Source organism: Macrotis lagotis, chromosome X (assembly GCF_037893015.1).
Source record: "Macrotis lagotis isolate mMagLag1 chromosome X, bilby.v1.9.chrom.fasta, whole genome shotgun sequence".
Classification (NCBI taxonomy): domain Eukaryota; kingdom Metazoa; phylum Chordata; class Mammalia; order Peramelemorphia; family Peramelidae; genus Macrotis; species Macrotis lagotis.
This window is the reverse complement of record NC_133666.1, coordinates 137,395,172-137,422,879: the sequence shown is the minus strand read 5'-3', so window position 1 is coordinate 137,422,879 and position 27,708 is coordinate 137,395,172. Positions and strand designations below refer to the sequence as shown.

Below are 27,708 nucleotides of genomic sequence, written 5' to 3'. Positions count from 1 at the left end.
CCTTTTATCTCTCCAAAATATAGTAGGCATTTAATAAATGATTACTATAGTAGAAAGACGTTTGGTTATTTTTTTGTTTGGCGGTCTGTATTTTTGTAACTCAGACTCTTTTTTTTTTTGCTATCACCAGAAAACAATCTTTGCCTTCCCTGTCCTGATCTATTGAGGTTACTGTAATGTGGATGGCAAATCTGGTCATCCTTTGGACATTTCCAGTGTTGATCTTATAGAGAGACCACACTTAATAAATGTTTATTGTATTGAAAATACATTTGGTTATTTTTGTTTGGGGTCTGTATTTTTGATGTGCTGTATTTTTGTAACTCAGACTTGTTTTTTTTGCTATCACCAGAAAAACAATCATTTCCTTCCCTGTCCTCATCTGTTGGGGTTACCATAGAGTGGATGATGGCAAATCTGGCCATCCTTTGGTCTTTTCCAGTGTTGATCTTATGCCTTAGAGAGACAAATGTTTATCATACTGAAAATACATTTGGTTATTTTTGTTTGGGGTCTGTTACTTTTGTAACTCAGACTCTTTTTATTTTGCTATTACCAAAAAGTAATCTTTTCCTTCCCTGCCCTGATCTATTCAGAATACTGTACTGTGGATGGCAGATATGGCCATCCTTTAGACATTTGGTTTGTCAATCTTAAGGGAAAGAGAGACTGTGACTGGACTTCTAAAGGAAAAACCACATTGGGAACTTGGGGTAGCAAACCACTGCAGATTGGCTGCTTACTTTAGAAAGTTGCTGTATGATGTCTGTGGTTTTCCCACTCCACCCTTTAGTCTTCAGTCAGAAAAAGCTGATGAAGAGGAAGTTGTTCCTACCCTTTTCAAGAGTGTACAAAGAGAAAAAAAAAGTCCCAAATCTTTTTTTAGTATTATCCAGTGTTTAAAAGGGTCACAGAGAACTTTGGTGAAGTTACTGAGTGAATGCAGAGTTGACCTTCTTTCTCTACTTAAGGATAATCTTTGTTCACTTTTTCTCTCTTGGTTTTTAAGTGGTCAAAAGAGGACAATTTTCAGGCCTCAAATTGTCATTTGGCTCATTATAGAAGTAGGGGGAAAGGAATGGGAACATAGACCTGAGGACCCAGATAGCATTGTAAAATTAGTTGTGCCAGGGAACAAGCCTGGTGTCCTGGAGGCAAAGGATTTCACTTTACTTTAAGATTTTAGAACTGCAGATATCTTTAGAGATCATTTAGTTTAATCTTCTCTTTTCACAAATAAGGAAACTGAGGTCTAGGAAGAGTGACCTTCTGAAGGTCAGTTCAAGTGTCAGCCATGCTAGAATGGTTCTTTTAATTTAGTTCAGTGATTTTTTTTTACTAGATCACATTGTTTTCCTTTATAGACTTATTAGAAATACTTAGAAATGGTTAAGAAAAAATAAAGAGAAAAACTGACAAATAGCCATTTTCTTCTTTTCCACCTTTTTTCAGAAGACTAAAAGTTAAGAAGAACCCTCACAAAATATTTAAACATCTAGACTAGTTGTTTCTAATTTACTAGGAATTGAGAGTGTATTTGGAAAACTACCATTTATTTCCTAGGAAATTTAGGAAATTTCTTTTCTAGCCAAAATTGTTTGCCATTTAACAGTCATACTCATTATAAATTATGCCTTTTTCCTGAATTAAAAAAAAACCCTCTTAATTGATTTAGGTTAATAGAACTTACCATCTCCCAGTTTCTTTAAACTCAGAAGGCCACTGGCAATGTAAATATCATAAATGTGATTTTTTAAAAATGAAGTAAATCTTGAAAATCACAATTATTTCAAATGAGTTTTAGACAATCTAGGTTTAACTTTTACCAATGTATGCAAAATGTTAACTTTTACTTTTGTTAACTTTAACTGTTTTTTAGCAGAAATAAATTTCCTGTTAACTAACAGGTCTTACCTTCCCAACTTTTATGTAATTGTAATGTCAAATTAAATATTAACTGTTCTAACAAGAAAAATATCTTCAAATTCTGCTTTGAATTTAGAGCAGTGTATTGGGACATTTCTCATTACTGAAGAAGAAATTTAAAAAAAATTTTTAACAGACTGCTATTATTCAGAATAATATTAAAGTTTGCAAAGACTGTTTGCAATTGCTGTGACTGAATTATCTAGTTATTTCAAAGAAACAACTAATTTGATTTTCCCCCTTACTCTGTTAAATCAGCTGATTTTGCAAGTGTCATGTAAACATGACCTGAGTTTATCTCCCTGTCTTTTTATGCTTTCATAAACAAATTCCTTTACTTTTAAGGACCAACTTATTAAGGAGTATAATATAAAAGTGAATGACTTAGCTTTTTTAAAAAATTAAGTTTTCTTTAATTCTGAGCTATTTTTATGAGATTTCTTTTAAAGCATTGGTATCACAGTGGGTTACATCAACTTTGGGATAAAGGCAATTGTTAAATTGTCCAATGCAAATCTTCAAATAACAGTTCTAACCCAGATAAAATTTTTGGTCAAAAATATTAAGTAGTGCACTGGCCCTGGAGTCAGGAGTACCTGAGTTCAAATCTGTCCTCAGACACTTAATAATAATTACCTAGCTGTGTGGCGTTTGGCAAGCCACTTAACCCCACTGCCTTGCAAAAAAAAAAATATTAAGTAGTGCTCATTTCATGAGTGCCAACAATCAGGGACAATTCTAGAATATCTGCAATGGAGAATACCATCTGTATCCAAAGAAAGAATTGTGGAGTTTAAACAAAGACCAATGACTATTACCTTGAATTTAAAAAAAAAAGTATCTTATTATGTAATTTGCTATCATATTTTTTTCCTTAAGGATATGATTTCTCTCTCAACACATTCAATTTTGATGTAGCACGGAAACAATGTAAAGACTATCAGATTGCCTTCTGAGGGGGGTGGGAGGGAGGGAAGGAAGCAAGATTGAGGGAAAACTGTAAAATTAAAAAAACCAAAAAATTAAAAAAATATTAAATAGATCTACCTGCTTATTTTAAGCATGTTAAAGAGGAAAGTAATTAGACTATTTCAAATTGTCTATTATATGTAAAACCTCTACACTGAGATAGACTTTATTCAGAATTCAGTTAGCGTGATTATGAATAGTGTTCAATATCATTACAGGATCCTTAAAAATCAGAAATTGCTGTAATAGTATCTACTGTAACTTAAAGACTTCAAGACTTCAAATTAACAGTTATTGCCAAAAAAAAAAGGAAAAACTCCTGTCAAACCTAGCAAAGTCATTTCATAGATTTTGGTAGTTTGTTCTTCTAATATTTGAGTGAAAATAGTTTAAATTTGACTTTGCATTGGATTACCACTACTTTACAAGTATGCTTCATATTAAATTTCCAGGCCCTTTAAAAAAAAAAATTGGATTTCCTTTTTATATACTCATCAACAAACAATATTTCATTTTACAGAGAAGAGGTAAAAAAGATTAACTATGAAACTGGGAACACTAGTTATGTAGTTGTGTGTGTGTGTGTGTGTGTGTGTGTGTGTGTTTTTAAGTATACAGTAAATTTAACAAGGTCATGACAAAAATTGCCCTCTTTTCAAGTTTTTTTCCTGTTTTTAAAAAAGTCTCACTGATGGCCTTTTTTTTTTATCTCTGTTCCTACCCACTAACTTATCTCAGTCCCTTGTAACAAATATATAGTCTAAAAATGCCTGAAAATAATGTCTCATTCTTTTCCCCAGGCTCTCAGGGAGAGCTTTACTATGGGTTTTCTGAATTCATGATCATTCACTGAGTCTTTCAAAGTTGGAGTTAAAAAAAATTGTCATCTTGTAAATTGTTCTCCTGGTTCTATTTATTTTATTCAATATCAGTTTATATAAGTCTTCTCAAGTCTCTCTGAATACTTCATATTCTTCATCTCTTTCAATATAATATTTTATGTCCATATACTATAATTTGTTAAAATATTCCTCAATTGATGTACATTAATTTTGTTTTCATTTCTTTGCTATAAGAAAAAGTGCTTGAGGTATTTTTGCACATATCAATTATTTCTGACCTCTCGGGATATGCCCATTTAGTAGTATGAAAGGGTTGTATATGTGTGTGTGTATTCATATACGTCTATCGTCTATCTATCTATCTATCTATCTATCTAATATACACATAGTACACATAGTTGAGTGGCTTCACTCTCTCTCGCGCTCTCTATGTGTGTGTATATGTATATATATATATATATATATATATATATATATATATAGTTTCAAATTGATTTGAACCAATTTACAGGTCTACCACCAAGTCATTAGTATGTCTTTCTTCCAACAGTTATGATATTCTCATCTTTGTCAGTCTAATAGGTAAGAGGTGGATCTCAGTTGTTTTTGTTTGCATTTCTCTTCTTATTAATGATTTGAAACATTCTTTCATGTGTTTGTTGATAACTTGCTATTCATTCTTTTGACCACTATTATTGGGGAGGGAATAGCTAATGTTTTCTTATAAATAATTGAATTTGAAATCTGGACATAAAGAAAACTGTAAATATTAGTTTAGTTTTAAGATATTTTGCAGTACCTATTGTACATTATTCCTTCAAGACAATACTCCAGCACTGCCTTTTCTACATGAAGTCTTTCCTGAATCCTTCTCTTCCTAGTGTTCTCACTCTCCTACTGCCTTGTATTTAAGTACTCCAAATTAAATATATTTACATTTATTCTTTTTATATTTATTCTACATATACACTGTTGTGTCCTTAATGTCTCTCCAGTTAACTTTAAGGGATTGTTTCATTCATCATTATTTATATCCCCAGAACCCAGTAAATCACATCATCATTTTGGGCTTCAGTTTCCTCACTTATAAAATGAAGGAGTGAACTAGGTAGTTTCTTGAATCCCTTCTATCTCTAGATCTATGACCTCAAATCCACAAGTCAATAAAAAGTATGGAGGGAGAGTAGTGATCATTAAAGAGGTAAGGGGAAGATTAGGGAACATATGACTAAACCCTTGACACCTTATATGAACCTTGAAGCTAGAGATTGTAGTTTAAAAAGTTCTTTCATCTTTAGATTTTTTTCTCAAATACATGTAAACAAGTTTTTTTAGTATTTGTTTTTTTAAATCTTGAATTTCAAATTCTCTTTCTCACTCCTTTCCTCCCTAAGAAGGCAAGCAATTTGATATAGATTATACATGTGCAGTCATGGAAAACATTCCATATAAGACATGTTACGAAAGAAAACAGACCAGTCTTAAAAAAAGAATAATAAAGTTTAAAGAGTATGCTTAATTCACATTCCGACTCCCAATTCTTTCTCTGGGTATGGATAGCATGTTTTATCTTAAGTCCTTAAGAATTAGTTCAGATTATTGTATTGTTGAGAATAGCTAAGTCATTTACAGTTGATCATGATACAGTATTGCTATCACTGTGTACACTGTTCTCCTTGTTCTGCTCATTTCACTTTGCATTAGTTCATGGAGATCTTTCTGAAATCCTGCTCATCATTTCTTATGGAAAAATAGTTTTCCATCATTATCATATACCATAATGTATTCAGTCATTCCCCAATTGATGGTCATTCCATCAATTTCCAATTCTTTTCACTATGGCAAGAGATGCTTTTAGTACATATGGGTCCTTTTTCCGTGATCTCTTTGAGGTATAGACCTAATAGTGGTACTTGTTGGATCAGAGAAGGTAAGCGATCATTTTTGTAGCCCTTTGGACATAGTTCCCAATTGCTTTCCAGAATGATTGGATCAGTTCACAACTCCATCAGCAGTGAATTAGTGTCCCAGTTTTTCCATATCCCTTCCAATATTTGTAATTTTCCTTTGAGACCAGTCTATAGGTATGAGGTGCTGCCTCAGAATTGTTTTAATTTGTATGTCTCTAGTCATTAGTGATTTAGAACATTTTTATATGACTATTTATAACTTTATTTTTTTCCTGAAAACTTCTTTTTCATATTGTTTAACCATTTATCAATTGGGGAATTACGCACATTCTTATAAATTTGACTCAGTTCTTTATAGGTTTGAGAAAATAGGCCTTTATCAGAGAAACTTTCTGTAAAAATTTTTTTCCAGTTTACTGCTTCCCTTCTAATACTGACTGCATTGATTTTGTTTGTGAAAAACTTTTTTAATTTGATGAATTCAAAATTATCCATTTTACATCCTGAAATATTCTCTATCTCTTCTTTAGTCATAAATCTGACAGGTTAAATATTCCATGACCCTAATTTGCTTATGACATCTTTATGTAAGTATTTTTCCCTTATCTCTGTTTATGATATGAGATGTTATTTTATACCCAATTTCTACTAAACTACTTTCCAGGAAGCTAGAGAGTCTAAGAGATGAGGTGAAGTATGAGTGAATTTTAGGAAACAGGGATGTGCAAAGGCACTAGAGAGGACATGTTAAATTCAGGGAATTAGATACTAGGCTAAGTTTGCCTGGAACCAGAGTATGGGGAGGGAAGTGTTCATCTGTAAAGTTAGATAGAAACCACATTGTCAGTGTTATGGGATGAATAGTTTGAATTTTATTCTAGAGGCAATAAGGAACCTGTTTTTGAGTAGGGGGATATAGGATTTATACAATGTAGAAATACTTATTTGAAATTTATATGGAGAATAATAATGTAAAATAGATTTAGAGCTGGAGAGTATTGTAGAAGTTTTTTGGAAATAAATTTTTTGGGAATAAATGATGTATCAAGATAATTTAAATGTAATCTACTTTTAATAGTGCTTTAAAATTCTGTGTATTTTCTCTTTCTTTGTTTACTGGAATGTAGCTTTCCCCAATTAAGGAAACAAGTTTAACTTTACAGTATATAGAAAAAGTTAAATTATACTCCACTAGTGCCAAAATGCTTTTAGATCCCTTCAGACAAAAAAAAATCTTTTAATTAACCATAGATAATAGGGAAGAATTAGAGTATAGAAGCTAAAGGCATTCTAACCAATTTTCTTCTCTTAAAGAAACTTTACAAAAATCATTGAAAGATAAAATTCAAGTATATGTTTATGACCTATGATTATGATTTTCTAAAATGAAAATCTTTTTCATCTATTTTAACAGTTGTTAAAAAAAGAATAAAATTTACTTAGGTTAAAATGAAAAAGATGTTAAAGAAACATCTTGATGCCAAGGTTTCCAAGTCCTTTAGAAGTCTGCATCCTTGAAGAGCTTTTGTTTCTTTGGTCACACAAGCACCAATCTTTTTATGTAAACTATATAGTGGATTTTGAATGCAGATTTTTTTTAAGTACAGCATAGATTTAGAGACCATCTAATTTGATCTCTTCATTTTACAGATGAAGAAATTTGAGAGTCCCAGAGAATTTAAGTGACTTGTCCAAAGTCACACAAATGGTACCTACAAATGGTGGTACAGGTAGGATTTGAACCTAGCTAGCCCCTTTGACTTCAAAGCCAGTGTATTGTATCTTGTTGTCTCTCAAAGAAAATCTGCTTCTAGGGTTTCTTTCTGTGTTTGGGAGAGCAGTAAATTGCCTTCTGAGCAAATTTCACTAAACTGGCCAAATTTTACATTTGGACACACTTGGGTGGTCCTTTTGTAATGCAAAAAACCCCTTTTCCATCAGTTGAAAAATTCAAAAAAGAAGCTTCTGGTCATTTTGGGGGAATTGTTTGTATAAATAAGTCTTGCTTCACAGTTTTCAGGTTTGCATTTTAACAAAACCTATTTAGAGTTAGCAATATCTAACCTTTAGTCATATTTATGTAAGTTGGAATAAAGCAGTACTTGGGGGTTATTGCTAGCAACTTGTAATTATTTTCTTCATTTTCACATATTTAAAAATATAGGCGTGGCTAGGATATTTTAAAAATAGAATTGATAATTTAAACTTAAACGTTTATCTGTAGTTTAATAGTGGTTTAATAGTAGGATGATCCTCAAGCCAGAGAAATTAATGATATGTAACAGATTTGGTATTTAACTTACTATTTTATTTTATACTAGTACTATTACAGAGATAGTTGCTTACTTAAACATGTTCTAAATTCACCACCAAAGGCCATCAAAGGCAATCATTGTAGAAAATCATAAATGGCCTTCTTAACCACTGAAACCTGGGAAATTTCACTCTGACATTTCCAGGAAGTGCCAAACTTTCTGTGGCTTCTAGAACTTGAAGTCACATCTTCTAGCTCCCACCCTCTTGACCAAGTGATAATCCTAAGGATTGACTAGTGTGAATTTGCTGAATCAGATTTTTGAAGTGGGAAAGAATTTAAGAGACCATCTAAGACTCCTTTATTTTATTTACATATGAGGAAACTGAGGTTTTCGACTAGCCCAGGCTCACACAATTAGTAAATGAAAAAATTGGGATTTGAACCACGATCCTCAGACTCCAAATTCATTAATATTTAAACTGTCCTATCTCAGAATATCTGTGGATCCCCCACTTCCTGGAAAATCATACTTCTTCCTGAATCAGTTGTATTTTACTCAGCATCAGTCATTTGACCTTGGAATAATAGAATTTACCACTCTTGGTTTTTTTTTTGTTTTTTGGGGGGGGTTGTTTTTTTTTTTTAGTTTTTGCAAGGCAAATGGGGTTAAGTGGCTTGCCCAAGGCCACACAGCTAGGTAATTATTAAGTGTCTGAGACCAGATTTGAACCCAGGTACTCCTGACTCCAGGGCCAGTGCTTTATCCACTATGCCACCTAGCCGCCCCAATTTACCACTCTTGTAAACAGAAAAACATGCTTAATTACAACACATTGCTTTCTTCTTGTGTAAAATTAACAGAACAAGACAATGCTTAACAAATTATCTACTGCATGACTGTGGCCCCATAACTTGTCCTAGACCAGTCTTCTGGATTCTAATATCTCCTAGGCCAGGTAGGGGTTAAGTGGATTTTGAAGCAGTCACCAAGTACAATTACTTAAATGGAGAAAACTGAATATTCTTGGCATTTTCATAGGATCATACAAGTTGGCATGAGAAGGGACCTCACAGGCTACTCAAGTGAGAAAACTGAAGCCAAGGGAGGTTAAATGACTTGTTAAGTTACAAGTAGTAAGCATCAGAAGTGGGACTGGAATCTATATTTACTTCTGAATCAGGTTTTTTCTATTGCATTACATACTGCCTCTTTTATTGTAGGAGATAGGGGTTTCAGATAGATAGTTCAAAAATTTATGAACAGGGGTGGCTAGGTGGTACAGTGGATAGAGCACTGGCCCTGTAGTTGAGTACCTGAGTTCAAATCCGTCCTCAGACACTTAATAATTTCCTAGCTGTGTGGCATTGGGCAAGGCATTTAACCCCATTTGCCTTGCAAAAACCTAAAAAAAAAAAAATTATGAACAGGGCATTAGATCTCAATATTTTGTCTCTTTTGGGAGAAACATTTCATTAGCATAGAGAATCCTGATTAGGAAATTCACTCATTTAATACTTGTGCAAATGGTTATTTATTCTCAGCCTTGCTTCCAGCACTGAAGAAGTAGGCCCTGAAATCATGCCATCAGGTCTCAGGTTAACTTTCTTTGAATCATGCTTGTTTTTTAAATTTTTTTGTCTGTCAGTAATTTACTCTTGTATTGAATTAAAATTTGAGGTTAGTACTGATTTTGATTGCTTATATTACATTCCCTGATAGGTTAGCCAGTTTGAACATTTCTTTTGTTCCTGTCTATGTTTAGGATAATGCTTAGGATGTGTCAAACAATATACTTTTGTTATCTGGAAAATACAATCACTGTTTTAACCTATAGAGTAACATGTACTTTGAGAAGCTGGAAGTGTGCTACGTTGTATCACCTTCGTGAATCAGTTTGGAATTTGTTCTGGTTTAGGACTGTATGACCAACTTTGGCAGAGAAAATAAAGAAAATATATTGGCTAGTTGACCAGGAAGAAGGAAGACTTGGAAATGTTTAGAAAAGTGGTGTGGTCAAATATGTTCCACAGAACATCAGTATCATGAATACGTTAAAAATCTGCTAGTTACTATGATATTTTCTAATGAACTTAGACTACATTATATGATCAAAATTTATATTACCCTTCAAGCCATGCTACTAGGTTTAACAATAGACCTGAAAAGTAGAAAGAGAATGGAAAAATGCTTTGAATTCTAAGCCTATTAATGCTGACTGATATTGGGCTTTGGAAAGTTCCCTCTTTAGTTAAAAGAAGAATATCATTTCAATATACCAATTCAGGTATTTGTGAAGAATGACAATATATGTATATATATCTATATCTATCTATCTATCCGTCTATCTATATGTATTTGTATTTGAAAAACTTCAGAACCTAATGTTAGAAGTTTTTTGAATGTAAATTCCAAGTTGGGGATGGGGGAAAAGGTTACATAAATTTTAAGATGTATCTTCTGATTTGAGTTTGTGTAATTTTTTTTCCCTTTATTTGTTAGTGATAGATAACCATGTAGTCACTGCAGGTACTTTTTTGATTATTGAAGTAAATGAAGCTGTTTAATTTAAATTGCTCCCATATTCTTTATGATCTGGTTAAACTGGCTTTCTTGTTTTTTTCTCACACTAGATATTCCAACTCTGAACCTTTTCATCTCTTCTTCCCTGTGCCTAAATCTCTTAACTCTTTTTCTTGTCTTCTTCCCTGGCTTCCCTCCAGACTCAGCTCAACTCAACTTCTATCTTCTGCAGACTTTTCCTTGAATCCCCCATTGCTAGTGCCTTCCCTTTGAGATTGATTTTCGTATGTGTGTGTGTGTGTGTGTGTGTGTGTGTGTGTTTTCTTATAAAGGTCCTCTGGAAATAAGGTTGATCAAATTAATCAAGATAACTAAGTATTTCTTTACAAGGTTGCTGTTTTTGTATAAATTTTTTTTTATGTTTTTGGAAGGCAAATGGGGTTAAGTGGCTTGCCCAAGGCCACACAGCTAGGTGTCTGAGGCCAGATTTGAACTCAGGTACTCCTGACTCCAGGGTAGGTGCTCCATCCACTGTGCCACCTAGCTGCCCCTCTTGTATAAATTATTCTCAGGATTCTACATTATTAATTCTACAACTTATTCTCACCTCATTCTACAATACTCTTATCCAGGATTCTTTAATTATCTCTTTTAAGTATTTCTCTTTTTTTGATTTAAAACTGCTTTCAATTTAAATCTTCTAACTAGCCAGAATTATTTTCCCTCCTTCTATTCCACCAAAACAAACTTCTATATCAAGTATATCCAAAAATGTATGTCATATGATAGATTTTGAATCTTTTGATACCTCCTCCTGGCAGGAGACAAGTAATTTTTTCTTCCATTCTTTGAACCTATGCTTTATTATTGCATTGATCAGAAATCTAAAAGACTTTGAAAGTTGTTCTAATTTATAAGGTTACTATTACATAAATTATTTTCCTACTTCTCATTTTATTCTTCATCAATTAGGTCTTTCATCCATTTTTGATATCTTATATAGTATAATGATTTTCCGTTACATTCACATATTACAATCTGGTTAGACATTTCTTAATTGATGGTTACTCTCTTTGTTGTTTTTTTTTGAGCTATGAAAACAATTGCAATAAAATACTAATAAAAACAGAAAAAGAAAAGAATTGCTATTAATTTTTTTATACTTGAATTCTTTTCATCTTTCTTTGATTTCTTTGGGGATAGAACCCTAGAAGTGGTATTGCTAGGTACAGTTTAGTACAATTTATTGACTTGGTGGGGGGATAGTTCCAAATTATTTTTTTTTTAATTTAAGGCAAGGGGGTTAAATGACTTGCCCAAGTTCACACAGCTAGGCAATTATTAAGTGTGTCTAGGGTCAAATTTGAACTCAGGTCCTCCTGACTCCAGGACTGGTGCTCTATCCACTGTGCCATGTAGCTGCCCAAATTACTTTCCACAGTGGTAGACCAATGAACAGTTCCATCAAAAATTTTAGTATGCTTGTTTTCCTGTAACCCCTCCTTATAGTTTCTTGTAAGTACAGTTATATGCTATTACGTGTTTACACAATGAAAATTGTCCAGCCATTCTCTAAATTGATAGTCACTCCCTTAGATTCTAGAATTTCTATACCTTTTTAATTTCAACTTTGGGATTAGGAAGATGATTTTACTTATGACTGTTCCTTCCCCAGCATTATCATCTTTCCTAAACTCCACCCTCCCCAAATCCTTTGTATTTCTATATCAAACAGTGAGTGTTCAACTCTCCTTTGTCTGTTTCAAGTAAGTGAGATTTGTCTGATACCCACTCCTCTACTTCTTCCATGTCTATGATGTTCTCACATACCTCAATTATGAGAAGTAGCAACTACTTATCCCCTTCATCCTCCATTTTTGCACTAGTGTAATCCTTCTATTCTCCTCTATCTTCTCTTTCATAAAACTGTCAGAAGAGAACCAATCCATCCTTATGTCCTGCTTTTCTTATTGAATATTCTTAATATCCTTTGAATATATTAAAGGTCTATAAGCACACTTGTTGCTTTTCTTTTTTCCTTTTTTAAAATTTTTGATTTATTTAAGACATTGGGGTTAAATGACTTGCCCAGGTTCTCAGAACTAGGCAGTTATTAAGTGTCTGAGTCTGGATTTGAACTCAGCTCCTTCTGATTCAAGGATTGGTGCTCTATCCACTGTGCCACCTAGCTGCCCCTTATTGTTTTTTTCCTGTGTTGAATATTAACATTACATCATCATCCAAAACCTCTTTGTTGCTCAAATAAATTTACCTTTCTAAGTTTCTTTTGTCTCTTGTTTTCATTTCAAAGTTCCTACTTTACTTTGATCTTTTTATCAGAAATACTTGAAAGCTCTCTATTAAAATTCATTTTTACCAATAGGACTGTGCTCATATTTATAAACTAAATTATTCTTTATTGTTATCTTCTATCTTCTGTCTTTGGAATATTGTATTCAAAGAGCTTTCATTTTTATTGGAAGCTGTCAGATCTCATATGATCGTTTCTGTGATTCCTTAGTACTTTGCTCCTTTCCTGGATGCTTTACAGTAGTTTTTCTTTGATGTGGGAACTCTGGATCTTGGTTATGAAACTCTTGAAACATTTCCTTTTAGGATTTCTTTCAGGAGATGGATTATTTCTGTCTTTGCTCCCTGGTTCTAATAGATCAGAACACGTTGAATTTTGATCTCTAAAAATAAAGTGTTACAGCTTTAAAAAAAAAGAATGGTTTTCAGGCAGTTCAATTATTCTAAATTATCTCTCCTGTATACATTTTTCAGGTGATTTGTTTTTGTTATCAGATATTTTACATTTTCTTCTTTTTTTAGTCTTCGTTTTTTGATCCAGCTTAGATCAACTTTTCCTTAAGACTTTTATTATATTTCTGGATGTCTCTTGAAGTCATTGATTTCTTTTTTGGTTTATTTCAGTTTTTAGGGAGTTTATTACTTGAGTGTTTTTGCCAGGGGTCATGAAGAGTGGGACATGATTGAAATGATGACTGAAGAATAGAACATTTAAATAATCTTTCTGAAGTGTGTGTATGTCTAAATCTCCTTAACTTCACATACATACTTTTAGCCTTGTGAATTAACTCTAAAAAATGTACTCTGTGGTTTTGAAGTATATGACACTGATTGCAGGACTGCCACTAGAATAATATATTTGGATCTAGTATTCCCTCTCTTTTTTTTTTCTCAACTCTGTAGTCAGTGTCATAGTGTCATATACTCTAAGACTACAAGAATACTTTTTCTAGGATTTATTTGCAATGCGAAAAAGTATGTTTGTGTATTTAAGGATATATATACACATACATACATACATACATACATATATATGCATGCACATTAGAAAGATTATTTAATGTTCTTGTTCAGTCATTTCAATCACATTAGATTCTTCATGCCCCATTTGATGTTTTCTTAGCAGATATACTGGAGTGGTGTGCCATTTCCTTCTCCAGATCATTTTACAGATGAGGGAACCAAAGCAAATGGGGTAAAGTGACTTGACCAGGATCACACAGTCAGTAATTATCTGAGGACAGATTGAACCAGGAACAGGAGTCTGACTAACTCCAGGCCTATGCTCTATCCACTATTCCACTGTAACTTTCCCTCTTTTATTTTCACTGGTACCTAACCTTTCCAGTCTTAGGCCTTAAAGTTCTTCCTGGTTCTAGTTCATATTTGATCCCATATTCTTGCCTTTGAGATTCATTTACCTGGGAATTCCAGATCAAATCCATTTTCCCCTTCTACTATTCTCTCTTAGCTCTGGGGTTTTTCTTTTATCAGGCATTTGGATTTCCATTCACATTTCTCTGTAATCCTTGACTAATGAAATATCTTTGTTCTCGCTACTAAAAGTGAGGAGGGGATTTTTTTAATAAGGATTTCTTAAAGTTTGTTCATAGCCTCAAAACCACAGTAGAATACTACTCTAAAAGCATAGAAAGGTCCACACTTTCCTCATTTATACAATAAAAAGGCAGAACTAAAACTTTTCTATTGTCTATATGTATATATGTATATAACATATTTATAGGAGGTTGTTGAAGGAAAATAATTAAATTTTCAAGTTATTTATTATTCTGTGGTTAACATCATGAAATGCTTTAGAAAATGTGACACATTTTTATTATTTCCTAGAGGGAGAATATTTTAACATAAATTTTAAAAACAACTTGTAATCAACTTGTTAGGTTACCATATACTTAGGTACTTTATATTAAAAACTACCTAACTTTTGAAGGTTGCTTTAGCTCTTTGAATTCTAATTCTACTTTTGATTAAACTTATTAGTGCTTTGATTACTTGAGTTCACATTCCCCCTTCAGATAATAATTATGTGACCCTGGTCAAATGCATTCTGTCTCCTTAGGTATAAAATGGGCATAATAATAGCTCTTTTTCCCACGGGATTTTTGAGAATCAAATAAGGTAATATACATATAAAATTTTTTCTTGACTTTAAAATACTAAATAAATGTTAAGTATTATCTATCCCTTCTTCCTATTTAATGAACACAGGAAGCATCACATTTTTTGCATGTGCCAGTCTGCTTTTTAAAAAAATCTTGCAAGGATACTTTGTAATTGTAATGCCAAGAATTGGAAATGTTATTTGCTAACATTCATATTTTTAAAGGAGAAGGATGGGAATATAAATAAAATTAGAATTTGAAAAAGCTTTATTGATATCTTTTTGCCTTTATATCAGTCATTTCTTCCCTCCCACATTGAATTCTCTGTCTTGAAAAAGAAAAACAAGAAAATATAGTTAGTCCCTAAAGGAACTTCAGAAATAATTTCCTTTTTTTTAAAAAAAATGATTTAAATGTGATTTAGGGGTTTGTTTTTTACATCATAATTATTTCTTAATAGCAATCTATCTGCATAGAACCATCCCTTATTAGATACAGTAAGTAGTATCTAACATTATGACATCTAACAACATATTTGACATTCTGTACTCATATTCCGAACCTTTCTACCAAGGGGAGGAAAGTGTTTCAGAATCCATATTCCATAAGGTCTTATTTCTGTTCATTATCTTCTATAGAGTCTACTTGTCTTCTGTTAGGTCAAATTCAAACTTTTCATCTATTATTTAGTATGCTTTGTGCTTATTACTCTCCAGTCTCATCAAGCTATTCCTTATTTGAACAGGTCCCTGAATAATCTATTTGTCCTTACTCATATCCGTATCCATTGAGTGACAGTTCAGTCACTTTCAGTCACGTCTGACTTTTTTGTGACCCCACTTGGGATTTTCTTGGCAAAAATTTCCTTCTCCAATTTATTATATAAATTAGAAACAGAGGCAATCAGGATTGAATGTCTTGCCCAGAGTTACATAGCAAGTAAGTATCTGAGGTCTGATTTGAACTCTGGGCTTTCTGATTTGAGCCTGGTTCTCTATTCACTGTGCAACCTAGCTGCCTTCACTTTCTTTCAAACTCACTTCAAGATTTTTCTTCCCTAAGAGAGATTACCTAATTTAGGTTATCTCTACTATCATCACTTAATTACTTATTTTGTTTTCCTTGACATTACTGACATTTGTTTTTTCTAATTCTTTTTTTATAATATATAAACAAGATAATTTCCTTGAAAGTAGGTATCAACATTTTTAAATTATCTTATATTTTCAAAATGCATGGTGTTGTGACTTACTTAGGTACTCAGTGAATGCTTTAATGAAAAGGTTACCTTATTCTCATTTCTTTTAATTTTTCTTTAGTCTTTTCCAAGACAATGACTTCTTAAAAATCACTTTTGTCAAAAAATAATAGGTAATTTCAATTTCTGATAAGAAACTAAAGGTATTAAGTCCAATTCTTCTTATTTTTCCCTTCTTCCCTGGATTTCTCTCATATTTTTTGTTATTGTTATTCTCCTAACTTTTCACTTTTCTTCACTCTACTCAAAACATCTGGGGTTGCTATTATATCCAGCCTTTTACCCTCTTTGCTGTCAGTCTTTCAGGGAAGGAATGATATATTTACATAAGTAGTTCCCTCTCCTCTGAATATTTATAGAAAAATAGGTCTTCTACTTTACTGAGTTGTATTAGGGAAAGACTCATCAGTACTTTTACCCTTCCATTGGACTATATAAAATATTCTGTGTTCATTAGTAATTATAGTAAAAACCTCTATTAACAAAGCTTACCATAGATGCTTAACTAGGAGTCAGTCATTTCATTCTTCTAAAATAATGCATGAATAGCTACAGAAAATCAAAATTACTTTTTCAGACATTTAGTGGTTAGTAACTATAGTGTTCCTGAAAGACTTATTGTGTCTAATCTCTTAAACTGTATTGAGACTGGTACCAGTCTTAGTAAATAGGAGGTCAAGGAATGTGCATAAAGAATTTTGAAACTGTAAATTCATGTAGTTTTTCTGCTGGTAGAACATACACAGTATGTTTGGTCCATTAGTTTTAGTAGAAACTTAACTCCAGAATTCAGTTAATGCTTGTTCTACTATTGATCAGGATCCTGTGTAAATTACTTTATTTTTTAAAATTATCATAACTGTCTCTTTATTCAGTTTCTCTCTGCCTCCCAGTTCTATCTTATACAGTACTGACAAAGTCATCTTATTTTTTCTCTTTCCTCATCTTTTTCTGTCTCTTCTATCCCTTTTCTTCTCCTTCTCCCTTCTTTTTCTCTCCCCTATCACAACTACTCACAGGCCCAGTTCCATAGCTGTAAGTAGGCCATGGAAACTTTGACTTACCATTTCTGAATTGGTCTAGTTTAGTTTGATCCTTAAATGTATTGGTGGACCTCCCCTCCCAGTGACACATTATATTTCTTCTAGTCTCTTTTTGTTATACATACCCACCAGCCTCAGTCTTCCTAATCCTTAACTTGGATTACAAATATGTTCCACCACACTTGAATGAGGTTATCTTTTAAGCAGAGGTTAGTTATACCTTGTGCTCAATTAATAAAGCTTTTGGAATAGATTCATAAGTTTTTAGGGGACAGCAATGTCTTATAATGTGTATTCAATTGCACCATCTCAGTGGTGCATGAAAATAAATGCTTTTGATGGTGAAAGAATTCCCTAGTAATTCATTCTCATTTGTCTTTTTTTTTTTTAATGAGAATAACAATTGTCAGTGTCAGCTCCTACATCACTTATTCTTTATTGATGGGCAACTAGGTGGCACAGTGGATAGAGCACTGACCTTAGAGTCAGGAGGTCAGGAGTTTGAATTCAGCCTCAGACACTTGACACTTTCTAGCTGTGTGATCTTGGACAAGTCACATAACCCCAGTTGCCTCGTATCCAGGACCATCTCCAGTTATCCTGATTTCATATCTGGCCACTGAATCCAGATGGCTCTGGAGAAAAAAGCAATACTTGTAACTTAGCACAGCACCCCCTCACTCAAATTAAATTCATGTGCTTGTCATGGTATCACCTCCCTGATGTCATGGTCTTCTTTGAGGATGAAGGATAAACATCATCATTCTTTTTTTGAAATGTGATACCATATAATGAATACTAAATATTGGAGAAATATGAGATATTTTATAAATTTGATAACTCATATTTATATAGAATTTTAAGGTTTTCAAAGCCCTCTTTTATTATTTAAATAGATAATTCCATTAGAAGGGAAGGTACCCAATACGAGTGAGAAATTTAAGTCTCAGAAAGATTATGGTATTTGCATACATATCTACATACATACATTGCTAGAACTGGGAAATCCAGAACTTTTGAATCCAAAGTCCAGTTTTTATTTTGTTTTGTTTTAGATCTGTGACCGCATTGATATTGAACAGTATTCTCTAACAGTGTTGATGGCCAATAAACTGGGGACCTCCTTTGCATGGATGATGAAGACCATTGATTCATTGTCTTTTACTCTGGCTACATAATCAACTCTTTTTTTCTTCTGGCCACCTATTTCTCTTATGACATCATTTATATTATATTTCTTGCAGGTTTTATTTTTTGTAATATAGCCTGCTTATAACCATTAGCATCTCTCCATTACCCTTTCGGTTGAGTCTCTATTTCAGTCTCAAGAAGATTATGGTATTTTTTGTCTTAAATTCCTAGATGACATGGAAAATCATTAGAAGAATATTAGCATTTTAAAAAATGGAGCTTTGTTTCAGAGAGACTTTTGAGGTCAATAAAAAAATTATGCAATTTTCCAAAGACTTCATCCTGTTTAATTCTGGGCTTAACTTATTCCTCATTTTCAGTGCCTGTCCTAGTTTTATTTATTGATGTAACTCAGACAATAAGTTGGTGAGAGTGGAGTGCATTCCAGACATGGAGAACAACCTGTGTCAAAACGTGGAGCAGGGAGGTAAGAATGGCCTGGAGGAGGCCAGTTTGGCTTTACTGTAATAAGCCTGGAAAAGGTAGGTTGGAATGGCTAATAAGAGTTCATCTTGTCTTTGGAGCTAATGGGTAGCCACTGGAAGTTACAGTTTAGGAGAGTGACATGAAATTAATTTCCAGTTCTCATCTTTCTTGACCTCTGCAACCTTTGATGCTGTCAAGTTTCCCTCTTCTTGATATTCTCTTCTATCCTGGTTCTCTACCTACTTATCTGACTTCTCCTGGGCTGTCTCCTTTTCTGAGCTTCATCCTGGTCAGTCCCACTAAAGGTGGGTGTCACTCAGGTCCTGTGCTAGGCCTTCTTTTCTTCTCCCTCTGTAGGATGTTCAGTTGAACATCTCAAACTGATTACTCCATAGACATCTTACATTCAATGTGTCTAAAACAGAACTCATTATTTTTTCCCCCTCAAATCTTTCTAAATTTCCTCTTCCTATCAAGGGCACCATTCTCTTCAAACCTTCAAATATATACTCTCACTCCCCCTATATACAATCTATTTTCATCTCCTTTCAATTTTAGCTTTGCTACATTTCTTGAATATGCATTCTTCTCTCCCCTGATACTGCCATCACCCTTGTGCAGGGCTTTTTTACCTCATGCCAGGACTATTGCAGGAGCCTCCAGGTTGACCTTTCCTGCTCCAGGCAATTCTCCATTCTATCCGTGAAAGTGATCTTCCTAAAACACAAGCCTTAACCATGTCACCTCCTTCTAGTCTTTGATTATATATATATATTTACATAGCTATAATTGTAAGCAGAAATATTTAAGCTTTAAAAATAGCAATTGACAACTTAAGTCTTTATCAGGAAGCATGCATTTTGCTTTCTTATTATGTTTTATCAATAATATTTTTTCTTTTTCATTTAAGAAGTCTGGACATCAAACTGTTTGAGGGGATTATGAATTCTACTAAAGAGATGAGAGTTGTTATGGTGTCTAAAGTAGGAACTGTGCATTGCAAAAACTAGACAAAAAGCAAACATAAAGGTTTTTCTAATACTACCACATCTTGGGAAATCCTCTTAATCCTTTCTGAGCTTCTTATTTAGAATGAGGACTAGATGGTGTCATAGGAATACAAATACAGAGAGTAAGGACAAACAAGATGTTCCAGACATCTTTATTCAAGAAAAATCAAGTTGAATTCCCAGGTTTGGTGAAAATTGTTGTAGGAGAGTCCTCTAGATTGGAAAAAAGAGGGATTTGAATTATCTGCATTTACTAATGATTGCCTTCCCTCTTACTTCCTTAACCAAAACCCAACTAAAATCCTCCCTTCTATAAGATGCCATTCTTGAACTCCCTTAATTCTAATTCCTTCCCTCTGTTGATTATTTTCATTTATCTTGCATATAGCTTATTTTTACATTGATGTTTGTCATTTCTTCCATTAAACTGAACTTCTTTAGAGCAGGGGGTTGTCTTGCCTTTCTTTGTATTGCAACAGTGGCCCATAATAGGTGCTAAATAAAAGTCTGTTGCTTGACTGTCTGATTTAGACATGTTTTGGAATTCTCTTGTAATAGAACAACTGATAAAGTCTTTTCTTCTCTAATGGTAGTTTCATTCTACAAAAAGTGATAGAAGTATAGAGGGGACCTGATCCTGACTGATAAAAAGGAAATAGTTGGCAAAGTAAAAATGGCTAGAACCTTGGGAGGAGGAAATCCCTCCATTTTTGAATTTGTGATAGAAGAGAAGGAATTAAAAAGGATCAGGAAAGAATTCCTGTTAAAAAAAATTTTAGCTGGGACTTGTAGGAAGTCAAGGAAGCCAGGGAAGCAGTAGTTGAGTACAATCCAAATACTTCTGTCTTCAAACTAGATTTTTAGTTTGTAAATTTATAATTTATAGGTTTGTAGTCAGACTCAAGTTGTAACATACAGACACACACACACACACACACACACACACACACACACACACACACCCTATGTTCTCTGAATGCTTATTCCATTGGTTTTTCTATTTTTTCCTGCCTATCTCTTCTCTTCAAAAACCACATCTGATATTGTTTGATATAATCCCCAGTTGTAGTTCCCTAACACTGTAAAAAGAGGCAGTGAACTTCACCATCTGTTTTCCAGTTGTCAGCACAATGAACTTGATTCAGCTGCCTTTTAGTGTTGCTGTTTTTTAAGTATCGTTTTAATTTACATTATTGTAGTCTTTGTATAGCTTGCTCTTGCTATTCTTTTTCTTTAATTCTTTTTTTCCTTTTTGCAGGGCAGTGGGGTTAAGTGACTTGCCCCAGGTCACACAGCTAGGTAATTATTAAGTGTCTGAGGCTGGATTTGAACTAGGTCCTTCTGACTCCAGGACCAGTGCTCTATCCACTGTGCCATCTAGCTGCCTGCTTTTTCCTTAATTCTGAATCAACTCATAAAAGTTTTTTCTTGTTCCTCTGGATTCTTCAAATTTTGTCATTTCTCAGAGTAGAGTGATTCCATATTATCAAGATACTATTACTCAAACAAAGCAAAGATAAAAAGTTATAATTTCAGAAACATATAATCTATCATTGCTGTAGAAAAGATCTAGTACCAAGCCCAAATCAGGAAGGAACTTTATAGATTATGAGAACTTCTAGTTCCTTCTGTTTGGGGGAGTAACATTGTACTGATTGCATAAAATCCCTGAATGTGTCAGATATCTAAATTGAGATTCATAATCCCTTTAAAGAATTTAGCTTAATTACTCACAGAAGAAACTAAGTGGATGAGAAATGCCTATTAAACATACTATGTTAGGCAACTGAAAAAATATCCTATAAATTTTGTCCATTAGAACATATACCTGGGTTAGACAATGCAAGTGCAGCCTATAACTTGAACCATGAGGGGGAAAAAGTGGACTGTGTCACCTTTGGGAAATTAAAGTTCTTTTAACCGCACCCTACCTTCTTTCTAAAATAGACACTTATATTTTTAATGTCTGAATTCTTTTGGAGTGCTGTATGACTGTCATCCTTGAAACATTATAGCCTCCAAAGAATTTAAAATGAGGGTCAGCCAAAGGACAGTGGAGAGGTTCTTGGTGGGCATGAGCAGTTATACTATGTTAAAAACCAAGAATTTCAAAGGAAAAGTGGCAAAAATCATCAAATAAATATATGATCATAAAGGAAATTGGGCTTGGTGACATGGAGAGAGTGAGGGATAATTCCTGATAGATTCATAATGCCAAGGGAAAATAAGAAAAAGTGTGAGTTTCCTTCAGCAAATTTATGGAAGGATATACATAGGTAAACATACATAGGTAAACATGAGTACATACTCACTAATAAACATATTAGTGAGTACAGTTCATTCTTATGTCACAATTTGTTTAGCCATTCTCTAGTATATTGGCATTCTCATTTATCACTTTTTTCCTGCCACAGAAAGTGCTGTTATTAATATTAGGGTCTTTCTTTCTGATTTTGATTTCCTTGGCATCATTCATCCAATTGTGAGATGGGATGTAAACAATTTTGTCACTTTTCTCACATTTCAGATTGTTAACTATTTCCCAATTATATATTTTAAACTTAATAGTATTTTCCCCAATAACATGTAAATATAGTTTTCAGTATTCATTTTTTAAAGATTTTGAGTTTCAAATTTTTCTCCCTCTTTTTCTTTTGCTCTCCCCCAAGATAGCAAGCACTCCTGATGTGTGTTATACATGTACAATCATAGGATGCTCTTCAGTTGGGGAATGACTGAACAAATTGTAGATATGAATGTCAAGAAATACTGTTCTATAAGAAATGATGAGCAGGTGGATTTCAGGAAAAAACCCAGCAAGACTTACATGAACTGATGCTGAGTGAAGTGAGCAGAAGCAGGAGGATATTGTACATAGGATCATTATGTGATGATCAACTACGAATTAGTTTTTCTCAGCTATACAGTGATCCCAGACAGTTCCAAAAAAACTTGTGGTAGAAAATGCTAACCACATCCAGAGAAAAGAACTATGGAGTCTGAATGCAGCTCAGAGCATACAGTTTTCATTTTTGTTGCTTTTTCTTGTGAGTTTTCCCTTTTTTCTGATTCTTCTTATATAATACAACTAATGTGGAAACATGTTTAGTATGACTGTACATGTATAACCTGTATTACATTTTAAGTTCTTAAAAGACACAACTGCTAGAATAAGGGTAAGTTACTGAGAGGAACTTGAAAATCATGGTGCTGGAAGATAAGTGTCTGGAGAGGTAGAGCTCAGAATGAGCTGAAACTAGAATGCTCTCCCTTACTTCTGTTAGGGGCAGGTAGGTGACTCAGTAGATAAGAGTACTGGACCTGAAGTCAGGACCACCCAACTTCCTAAGTTCAAATCTGGTCTCAGACACTTACTAGCTGTGTGACCTGGACAAGTCACTTAACCCTTTTAATCTCAGTTTCCTCATCTGTAAAATAAACTGGAGAGGCAAATAGCAAACCCCTCAAGTATCCTTACCAAGAAAAATCCAAATGGAGTCATAAAGAACTGAATTGAAGTGAAACAACTGAAAAACAATAAAATTTCTGTCAGCATCACCATCCTCCTTATCTAATCTCACAAATTGTGTCATTACTTGATTCTTCATTTTCACTGATTATCCCCTCTCTCATTTTCATTGTTTCCCAGTCCTCTCCCCTTTACCTTTGTGGTATCTCATGCATGTGTCCTCTTCTCTCCTGGAACAGCTACCATCTTCAGGCCCTCATCACCTTATTCTTAGACTATTAAAACAGCCTTTGATCTCTTAGGTTCAGGTCTCTCCTCATTCTAGTCTACTTGGCTGCCAAAAGTAATCTTTTGGGTGACCATGGTCACCTGTGTGACCATGGCATCTCCCTTCTTGATCAGTGTCAGTGGCTCCCTTTTATCTCCAGGATCAAAGAAGCCTTTCTCAATCTGCCCTCTCCCCACCTGTCCAGTCTCATTTTATTTTATTCAAATAAGACATTTCATCTCCTGACTGCTTTTTTTGGTGGCTGTCTACAATATTAGAAATGTTCTCCCTCCAGGACTCTACCTTCTCAATTCCCAGGCTCCCCTCCCTCACATTAAATCTCACTTTCTGAAAAAGGCTTTTTTACCCTGTCCCACTTCCTCCCAGATTACCTTCTATTTATAGTGTATTTATCTTATAGGAATAGAGTTTTTAGAGTTTTTAGAATGGGAGCTTTTTGAGGGCAGGGACTGGTTTGTTTGTTTTTTTCTTTGTATTCTTAAGTGTTCAGCACAGTGCCTGGCCCTAGTAAACACAATAATAATCATGACTTGAATGGATCTTTAAAAAAGTTAATGTTTGAGATTAGAGGAAGATCAGAGAAGTTGAAACTTTACTGCTTGAGGGAGGTGGGCCTGTGATTATGTACAACCCCAGGCAGAATTACTCAATTCTTTTTTTTTTTCTCTCCTTACTGAAGGAGAATATTTCTTGGCCTGTAAATTAGAAAGGGGTAAACTCCCTTTAGATGAGGAGGTAATAAGGAGGTGTAATAGAGACCTGAATTAAAGTCACCAATTGTGAAAGAACTGTTGGATATAATTGTGGAACTGTTGACAGTGATAATTAGCAATTCTCTGGACTGGAGATGCCTCAGCTTTCCTATAAGATTATTCAAAGTATAGGATGGCAAATTCAGTTTTGATTCTTGAGAAATTGAGGAATAGAAACTACAAATGCTGGAGCTATAATGAGTTAATCAAGGACGAGGACATATTAAGACTGAACTTGTTCTCTTTTTTTTGCCATGTTATTAGATTAGTAGATCAGTAGAATATTTTTACTTGAATTTCAATACTTCAACATTTAACAGGTCTCCTGTAATATTTTTGTAGACACAGTGGAGAGATGTGGACAAGATGATCATATAACTTAGCTGAATTCAGAATTGGGTGATAAATAAACTGGTATATTGAAAATAATACATTGAATTTAATAAGATTTTATTTTGAATTTGAGATCAACGATTCCCTACTGTATCAACAATTCCCTATTGTGGATCAAAAGATCCTTGAGGATAGAGACCATTTCTTTTTTTTTTTCTGTTTCTCCAGCATCTAGTATGGCAAATAGAAGACAATAAATACATGTTGCTTAATTGATATCATTTTTTATTTTTATTTTATTTTTTTATTTTTTTATTTTTATTTAAGGCAATGGGCTTAAGAGCGACTTGCCCAAGGTCACACAGTTAGACAATTATTAAATGTCTGAGGCCAGATTTGAACACAGGGTCTTCCTGATTCCAGGACTGGTGCTCTGTCCACTGTGCCACCTAGCTGCCCCATATCTGTGTAACTCTTAGGGAAGTCATTTACTTTCTCTTTTGTGCAATTTTTTTTAAACTCTAAAATGAGGGAACTGGACTAAATCTTGTAGGTTTTTTCCCCATGTAAAAAAAATAAATGTTTCAGGGTTTCAGCCTTAGCCTTTTTATTTTTTTCCTGCATTTTTATTAATGAGTTGAATTGTGACATAAATGAATATTTATTGAACTTACAGATGACACAGAAGTGGGAAGGATAGAACATATTAAACAACAGATTCAGACTTCAGAAAAAAATTGAACAGATGAAAATGTTCAGCCAGCTCTAATAGGATGAAATTTAATTGGGACAAATGTAAATTACTACACTTTGACTTGAAAATCAACTTTGCAAATATAAAATGAGATAAGTGGGACTAAATAGCAGTTTGTTTGGAAAAAAAAATATTGAGCTTTTACCTGCTCCCAACTCAGTCAATATATGTCAATAGTATGGCATATACAGAAAAATTAACTTGATCTTAGAGGTTGCATTTATTAAGGTATAGAATCCAGAACAAGAAAATGATTTTCCTTCTACAATCTGCCCTTGTTATAGCATACTGGAATATTGTGTTCAATTCTCAGTATCACATTTTAGGAAGCACATAGTCACACAGTTAGGAGGGATCAAGGGGCCCTCTAGTACAACCCATACTCAAAAACAAATTCTCACTGTGATTTACCTTGTAAGTTATCATCTTGTCTCTACTTGAGACTTCTTGTGAGGGGAATCTACCACATCCTGAGATATGCTGCCATCTACTCTGGAGATAAATGTTGGAACATAATATTTCTGTGTACTTCCTGACATAGTCACGTTTCTTGCTTTGGGAACAATAATAAAATCAGTATTATAATTATTTATGGAAAGGAGCAGGCCATTCAGCATTTCTGTGATGAAAATTCCCTTCCTGTGTACTACTCTTGATTGTTTGGTGTTCCCTGTCAGAAGGTAAGCTCCTGGAGGACAAGTCTTGAAATCTCATTTTTGTATCTGTTTCCCAGTACCGGGAATATAGTAGACAATAAATGCTTTCCTTTGTTTTGATGAATGTATTTATTGACTTCTTTCATTTTCCTATTATATCTGTTTATTTCCCAGTGCATCTCTTTTCCCATCCCCTTCCAAAGAGCCAAACTTTATTAAAAAAAAAGAAAATTATCCATTCAACAAAAATAGCCAACATGTCAAAAAAAAGTCTTGACCTTTTTATAGAATATTCCATGCCCATAGTCCCTCACCTCTGCAGAAATGGGGGGGGGGCGCTAGTTTATTTTTTCATATATATATATGTATTCTTTTTTTTTTTAGGTTTTTTGCAAGGCAAATGGGGTTAAGTGCCTTGCCCAAGGCCACACAGCTAGGTAATTATTAAGTGTCTGAGATCGGATTTGAACCCAGGTATTCCTGACTCCAGGGCCGGTGCTTTATCCACTGAGCCACCTAGCCGCCCGTCATATATATTCTTTGGGACCTAGATTGGTCAATATAAATTCATAGCATATAATTTTGATGCGTTGTTCTTTTCATTTGCATTATTACAACAATCATCTACCATAAATTAAGCAACTACAGTGTGCCAAGTGCTGTGGTATTTTGTAATCGTTGGGTACATTCTTTTCCTACTTTTGTTTATTTGACTTTATATCAGTTTATATAAGTCTTCCCTTGCTTCCCTTCATTATTCCTTACAGGACAATAATATTCCATTATATTTATGTATCACAGCTTGTTTAGTAACTTCTTTGTCTTCAGTTCCTGTCCACCTCAAAAAGTGCTACTCTAAACATCTTGGTGTTTTGAGGCTTTTCCTTTTGTCATTGGCTTACTTGGGTTTATGAAAATAGGGTGGTTTCTGAGTATGAACATTTTAGTCATTTTCTTAGCATAAAATCTGAATTCCTCTATAGACTGGACCAATTCAAAGCTTCACCAACAGTGCCCATCTTTCCAGTCTTTGCAATATTGACTATTCCTTTCTTTTGCCATCTTTTTCAGTCTGCAGAGTGTTCTGAGGTAAAATCTGAGAGTTATTTTGATTTGTATTTTTCTTATTAGTGATTTGGAGCATTCTTCCAGACAGTTGTTAATAATTTGTGATTCTTCTTTGGTTAACAACTAACTGTACCTTCCCTTTAACCATATATCTTTTTGGGGAAGGGTGGGTTTGGTTCAGTATAGTTTTGTTTTTCCTATATTTGCCTAAATATCCTGAATATCATACCCTGATCAGAAATGTGATACAATAGATTCTTTTTCTTTTTCGTAACTACTTTCTTATACAAGTTACTTTAATTTTGTTTATGGTAAAACTTTTCATATAATCAAGATGATCAGTTTTATATTTTGTAATTTTTTCTTTACTTTTGTGCATGAAGAATTAACTCTATGAATGTCTAAAATACTAGATCTGATAATCTTTCAATTTTTAGTTCTCTTATAATTTGTATGGCATTATTTTTAATAATAAGATCATGTGTTTTTAGTTTATTGTGCCTTAAGATATTGTTTTGATTCCAGTTTCTCTCTGATGGTTTTCTAGCTTTACTGTCATTCTTGTCATAAAGTAAATTCTTTACTAAGTAATTTATTTGGG

General features: G+C 33.7%; 1 protein-coding gene across 1 annotated transcript in view; it reads left to right on the top strand.

Moving 5' to 3' along the window:
- GNA12 (G protein subunit alpha 12) overlaps window positions 1–27,708 on the top strand; it is a 148,593-nt gene that overhangs the window by 767 nt on the left and 120,118 nt on the right. The window lies entirely within an intron of this gene.